This window comes from Lygodium microphyllum, chromosome 8 (genome assembly GCF_053477565.2).
Source record: "Lygodium microphyllum isolate KBCC chromosome 8, Lygodium_microphyllum_v1.1.10, whole genome shotgun sequence".
Classification (NCBI taxonomy): Eukaryota; Viridiplantae; Streptophyta; class Polypodiopsida; order Schizaeales; family Lygodiaceae; genus Lygodium; species Lygodium microphyllum.
Window position 1 is genome coordinate 97,075,041 of NC_141142.1, and position 6,000 is coordinate 97,081,040.

Here is a 6,000-nt window from a genome sequence, read left to right on the forward strand (position 1 = left end):
GGACCCCCATGTTCTTGAATGTTTTTGCCCACGTGTTTCTTTGACTAGCTTGCATTTTTTTGAGTTTTATTTAATTTATGAGGCCCAATTCTTGATTTTCTTACTTCCTAGTCAGTTCCTTAGGGCTTTCTATCAACTTAGCTTGCCTTTTCCTTGCTTGTATTTGGTGATATGTTAGACCTTCATTTGGCTATGTATGTTTCAATATGGTTTCACTGTTTGCTCACTAGTGATTTGTAATTTGGTCCTTATTTCTCTTGTATGTTTTGCTAGTTACAGCCACATGTTGTTTCTCCTTTCATACTTCTTTTCAACCTATTTGTCAAATGGGTTCTCTTGCAAGATTAGCAGTGTAAACTTCTTTTCCCAAAATTTTGCGATGAGTGAGTAGGTGCTTAAGACAAACTTTTTCTTTTCCAACCAGTGTGTTCAATCACAATCAAGCACCCTAAGTGCAAATTGTGCTCGACCAAGCTTCTCACTTTGCAATTAGTAATATGTCATGAACAAACTTTTAAGCACAATGTATTGTGGTGTCTTTCTTTAGTTCCAAGCATGATGTTCCCTCAATTCAAGATGTCCTTCGCTCCTTCAATCCCCTCAATTGGGTAGGTCCTAGATGCAATGCAATTTTTTTAAGTTAATAATGTAGCTAGTCGAGGCAATGGAGTGTGATTAAGTGCAATGTCAAGGACGTGAACACCGCCTAGGCTTTTGTGGTTGTGCATTTGTTGTGTGTTGTGATGTGCAACTAAATGTGAGGTGAATGGGCTTTGAGTGGATGTGTCCAAAGGACTATGGCTCCAAGCAAGGCTCTTTAACAAAGTCATGGGGTTCGCATGGTATACATATTTGCAATTTGAAGAAGTTTTGGTTCTTGCTGGAGTTCCTTTCACACTTGATAACCTAACTCCATTGGGGCTACCATGCTTGGAGGTCCACAAATAGCCACAAGATGACATAATTGCCCTCAAGTTATAGATGTTCCTAGGGGTTTACACTCACACAATATTCAAGTGGGGGTGCATTATGCATTTGTGAGTTTTTCCCTTTAGAATCGATTAGCTTGTATCAATAGCATGGAGCTTATATGAGATGTTGCAAAGTGTGTCTAGCCCTACTTCCTAGGATGTAAAGGAAAGATAAATCCTTTTGTCGTCTTTGACCTAATGTTTCAAATGTGACTTGTGCAAAGCTCCAAGGTAGCCATAAAAAATTCTAGCTTCACCCACCTTGAACAGTCCAATGGAACACTTATGAATCTTCAAAGGATATTTTGAATGTAAGGTAACCCTAAGCCTTGATATTGTTTATGGCTCTGGCTAGTTGGATAGCTCTAGGTTGGTGTGAGCAAGGTCAAACTTTAGATGTTATAGGTACGTAATCAAGGTTTAATGGTCATCCTCAAGTAATCACAATTGGGCTTCTTTCCACCATGTTGGAGAGTAGTTGCAAACTCTACTCTGCTCGACAATTATTTGGGAGTTTTTTAAATCATTAGTTGGAGGCCGAGGTCTAGGGTGATATAGTGAGCCGAGTTGGAGGAGTTTGAGGCTGAGTTGGAGAGAGGCTCACACTGGATTGGAGATTACCAAGGTCAAGGGCCTAGTTGAAAGTGGGTCGAGGGTCTAGCTGAAGGTGGGCCAAGGGCCTAGTTGGAGGAGGACTAAGGGCCAAGTGCCTAATTGAAGGTGGGTTGAGAGCCTAGTTGGAAGTGGGATGAGTCCAAGTGGGAGGTGGCTAAATGGAGGTGAATGAAATTGAGTGGGAGGTGTCCACCTCTACTCGGCCTCCCACTCGATTTCAATTACCTTCCACTCAAACTTCTACGACAAGATTTATGTTCTTCTTGCCCTTCCCAAAAGCTAGATTATTGAAGAATTGGGCCACTCAAGTCCATTGGCCAAGTAAATCCAATCAGTTATCATCTCTAATTACCACAATCCATAAGAATTCACCCAATATTCAATGTCTTAGCCTTGGAGTCTTACCATATACATCCTCAATAAGAGGGAGAAACTTAGAATAACCACTACCTATTGAAATCGAACACCACCTAGGGTACAAAGTTGAGACTATCCTTGATTCCAAAATCTCTCACAAAAGGCTTGAATACCTTGTTCATTGGAAGGGCTACGATTCTAGTGAGCGAACATGGAAACCAATCTTCCATCTTCACTAAGCACTTGTTAAAGGAAGGGAGTATCATAAACAACATCCATTGAAGACTAGAAGATTCAAGAAGATTCTATAAGATTTAAAGAAGGTTCTTACAGATTCTTTGAAAGATTTTAGAAGACTACTTGTGTTAGTGCTTATATCAAAATTGCTTATATGATTGCTTAGGTTAGCAATGCTTATGTCATCAATGATATCATCATCTAGAAGCTTCCCTTTAACCTCCTCAACTCTAGTATAAATAGGAGTCTTGGGCTACAAGCCCTTCAGTCTTGCGAATACCAAGACTCCTATGAGGTGTAAGTCCTCTCTAGTTTTGGTTCAGCCATATATCTCTAGTTCAATGTCTTTTCTTGCCTTGTCTTTGATCTAAATCTTATATTGAACTCTTGTATTGTATCAACAAATATAATTTAATACTTCATCCTTTTGTAATAAAGAAATAAGTTCTCTTCTTTTTCAAGTTATTATTTTTTAAGTTGTGAGGGGACAATCCTCGTCTTTTCCAAGTTCTTGTTGCCTTCATAACATTTTCCACCTCTTGTATTAGCTCCAACCATGTCTATTTTTGGTAAAAAATACCTATATTAATAATCATATCCCATTGTAAAAATAGCCAAATGATAAGATTTGATTTCAAGCAAAAAGCAATGCATTGAAATCCAATAAGATCTCCTATTGACCAAATGATAACTCGGCATCAAACATTGTTGCTTTCTCTCAAATGACCACAAGATTTTATTACCAATAAATTGCACCTTCATGTTACTAAATCCAATTAGTGATAATTTGCCTTCTACTTAGTCCTCAAACTTTTTTAATTTGTTAGTGTCAACCAAACACTAACTACTTATTCATAAGTTGTCACAGTGTTAAGCAAACCTTGTTACAATATCCTAAATAAAAAAATCATAGTGGCTAAATCCTTTCCATGTCTTGCTTGCCACAAGATATAAACCTAGTCATTCCTTTGCTTGTCATGGCTAGCCCATGTGTCATTGTTGCATCCTAGACTTTCTTAGATCCTCAAAACAAAAAAAGATAAACACAATTAGCTAGGTGCCCCTCTCTTCCCCCCTTGCCTTGATCAAATAGAGCATTCATGTTCATCATTGGGCTGAAAATCCTAATAGATAACTAAGGGAATCTTCATCGTTTTCCAAGTCTATATCTACCACAACCAGTAAGTGCCAATAGTAGATATTCTCATAGCTTTGAAAGGTTCTCATCTCACCTAAAATATATTTTGAAAAGTATCATCTAACTTACTATTATACCTTAGTATCAAAGTGACTTCTTTTAAATCTTATCGTTGTATCCTTGATTCATCCTTTCACTTCATCTTTCTTGCAACCTCTCATAATCCTCCAATTGCATCTCAATTGATTCCCAAGAAGTTCAAGTTAGCTCAACCTGGAAGAACTTATTCATGTGGTTTCTAAGAATGAAATAGAGGTCGATAAGGTGAAGGCTTTAATATTACTGCCTTCTATTAAGGATACAAGATAACCAAAGACTTTCATTCAAAAGGTGAACTATCTATCTTAGTTATTTCGTTGACACCTTAACTTCTATTCCCTCTTAAATAAGTGGTAAGGAATGGATTAGAGAAAAATTACTCTTTGTAATCTTGAATGTCAAGTGGGCCTAGATGAGATTATGATGGCAAAATGAGGTTTTGAGCAAAATCATGGATGGTTTTTGCCAAAGATGCAAAAAAAGCTCAAAATTTATTTATAAAGTGCCTAATAGCAATTGAACCTCGACCAATTGGTGTTGTTCAAAGGCCTTATTACCATTGGGACATCCCTCTTTTTGTGAAAAACTTCTTGCAATTTAGTGTGTAAACGTAATAAAGGACGGATTGCATGCTGCCCCAATTGTTTGGGGTAGTGTGTACCTGCCCTAAATATATATTCATAATTGAGAAAGGCCTGCCACACAATGACTAAAAAGGAGGGATGGGCACTCAACTTGAGTGGAAGCCTAACTCAAAGCTCTATGTATAAAAGCTAGAAAGTGAATGAATAAGGTCATTCTTGTGGTGTGCAATCTTGAGAGCTTTCTTCTTCGCCTTGTTGTCTCTGTTCTATCTTCTTACACTTCATCTTGAGAGTGAGGGAGATAATAAGGGACTTGGAAAGTGAAGCATTTCTCTTGCTTCATGTTCTTCTCTTTTTCCCTTTCTTCCTGGGTGAGAGATGGATTGGAGAAGGGGTTGCATTGCTTCTCTTATTCTTTGTGTTTATTCTTGTGGATAGAGTATTTGTGGATTGGATTGGGAATGGTGGAGTAGAGAAGACTCATCGAGGACCATTGCATGAATCATGGAGCCACTTGTGAGCCTTCATATTATCACATCAAGGAAAAACTAAGAAGCCGAGATTGCTACACTATCTTCAATTTGTACATTTGTGCCTTCATGAGATTTGAGAGAACAATGGATCTATCAGTCTCAAAGAAAGAGTTCTATAAGCTATGTGAGAAGTAGTCTTCATTATTGAAACAAGAGAAGTACTTGAAACAATAAGTGTTCCATTAATTCAAGCATCAAGCTCTAGAAAGCTTGGACATTTTGGTTCCATTTATCAAGACACAATAGAATCAATCATTATGGCATACATTCTCTCCACTGTGCGATAGAATAGGAGCATAGGATTCAAAATGAAATAAGAGTGGACTTGGAAATGGAATAGATGTGCAAACTCCAAAATTGAGCATGCTATAGTTAGAAAATAGGAAGTGAGGTAGAGTAGTGTTTTTGAAGATTTGGAATCAATTTTTATATATGGACATTTTGGTTCCATTTATCAGGACACAATAGAATCGATCATTACGGCATACATTCTCTCCACTATGCGATAGAATAGGAGCATAGGATTCAAAACGAAATAAGAGTGGACTTGGAAATGGAATAGATGTGCAAACTCCAAAATTGAGCATGCTATAGTTAGGAAATAGGAAGTGAGGTAGAGTAGTGATTTTGAGATTTGAAGATTTGGAATCAATGTTTATGTATGGAGAATAGGGGTTAGAAACCTTCAAAGCATTAATATGATTAAAAAATTATCCGAAATCAATCATTGTATGGCATTTTTTAATGCATCCTCCTACGGGAAAATGGAAGGGGGTTAATTGTAAGATTGAAGGAAGGGTATTGGATCAATTTTTTCTTGCCTTGTTTTCAAATTGATTTTGATTGTTATGTGGACAACAAGAGAAGCTCGAGTCTTGGAGTTGATTTTTGAAGGTCTTGAATGGCTAATCCAAAGCTTGGGGTTTCTTTGCTTATAATCATGCATTAGTCTTACGAGGTTCTTGAATTCTTTGCAAAGTGGTGATGACACTTTTTCATCATTGTATCCATCACAACTAGGCATGATCAAATTATATAATCTTACCAAACTATTATGAGGGAAACAAGAACTTGGCAAGAACAAGGATTGTCACCTCACAACTTAGGAGAGAATAACTTAAAGAAGAAAACTTATTTTTTAATTACAAAAAAGTGAAGTGCAACAATATGATTCTTGACACAACATTGTTACAAGACTAGATCGAAGACAAGACAAGACAATAGATCTAGAGAGGACTTACCTCATAGGAGCTTAGAATTAGAGCTTGATATTGAACTAGAGAGGACTTATCTTATAGAAGCCTCATAGCTAGTGCAAAAAGATTTGGGGGGGGGGGGGGGGGGGGGGGAGAGGGAGCTTGAGCTTTTGCAAGACACATAATACCTAGAGAATGCACATAAGATAGGAAGCTGAAAATGCTAGTCTTTCTTCTTTTTCTTCTTCACTATATTAGTCTATTAAGAAT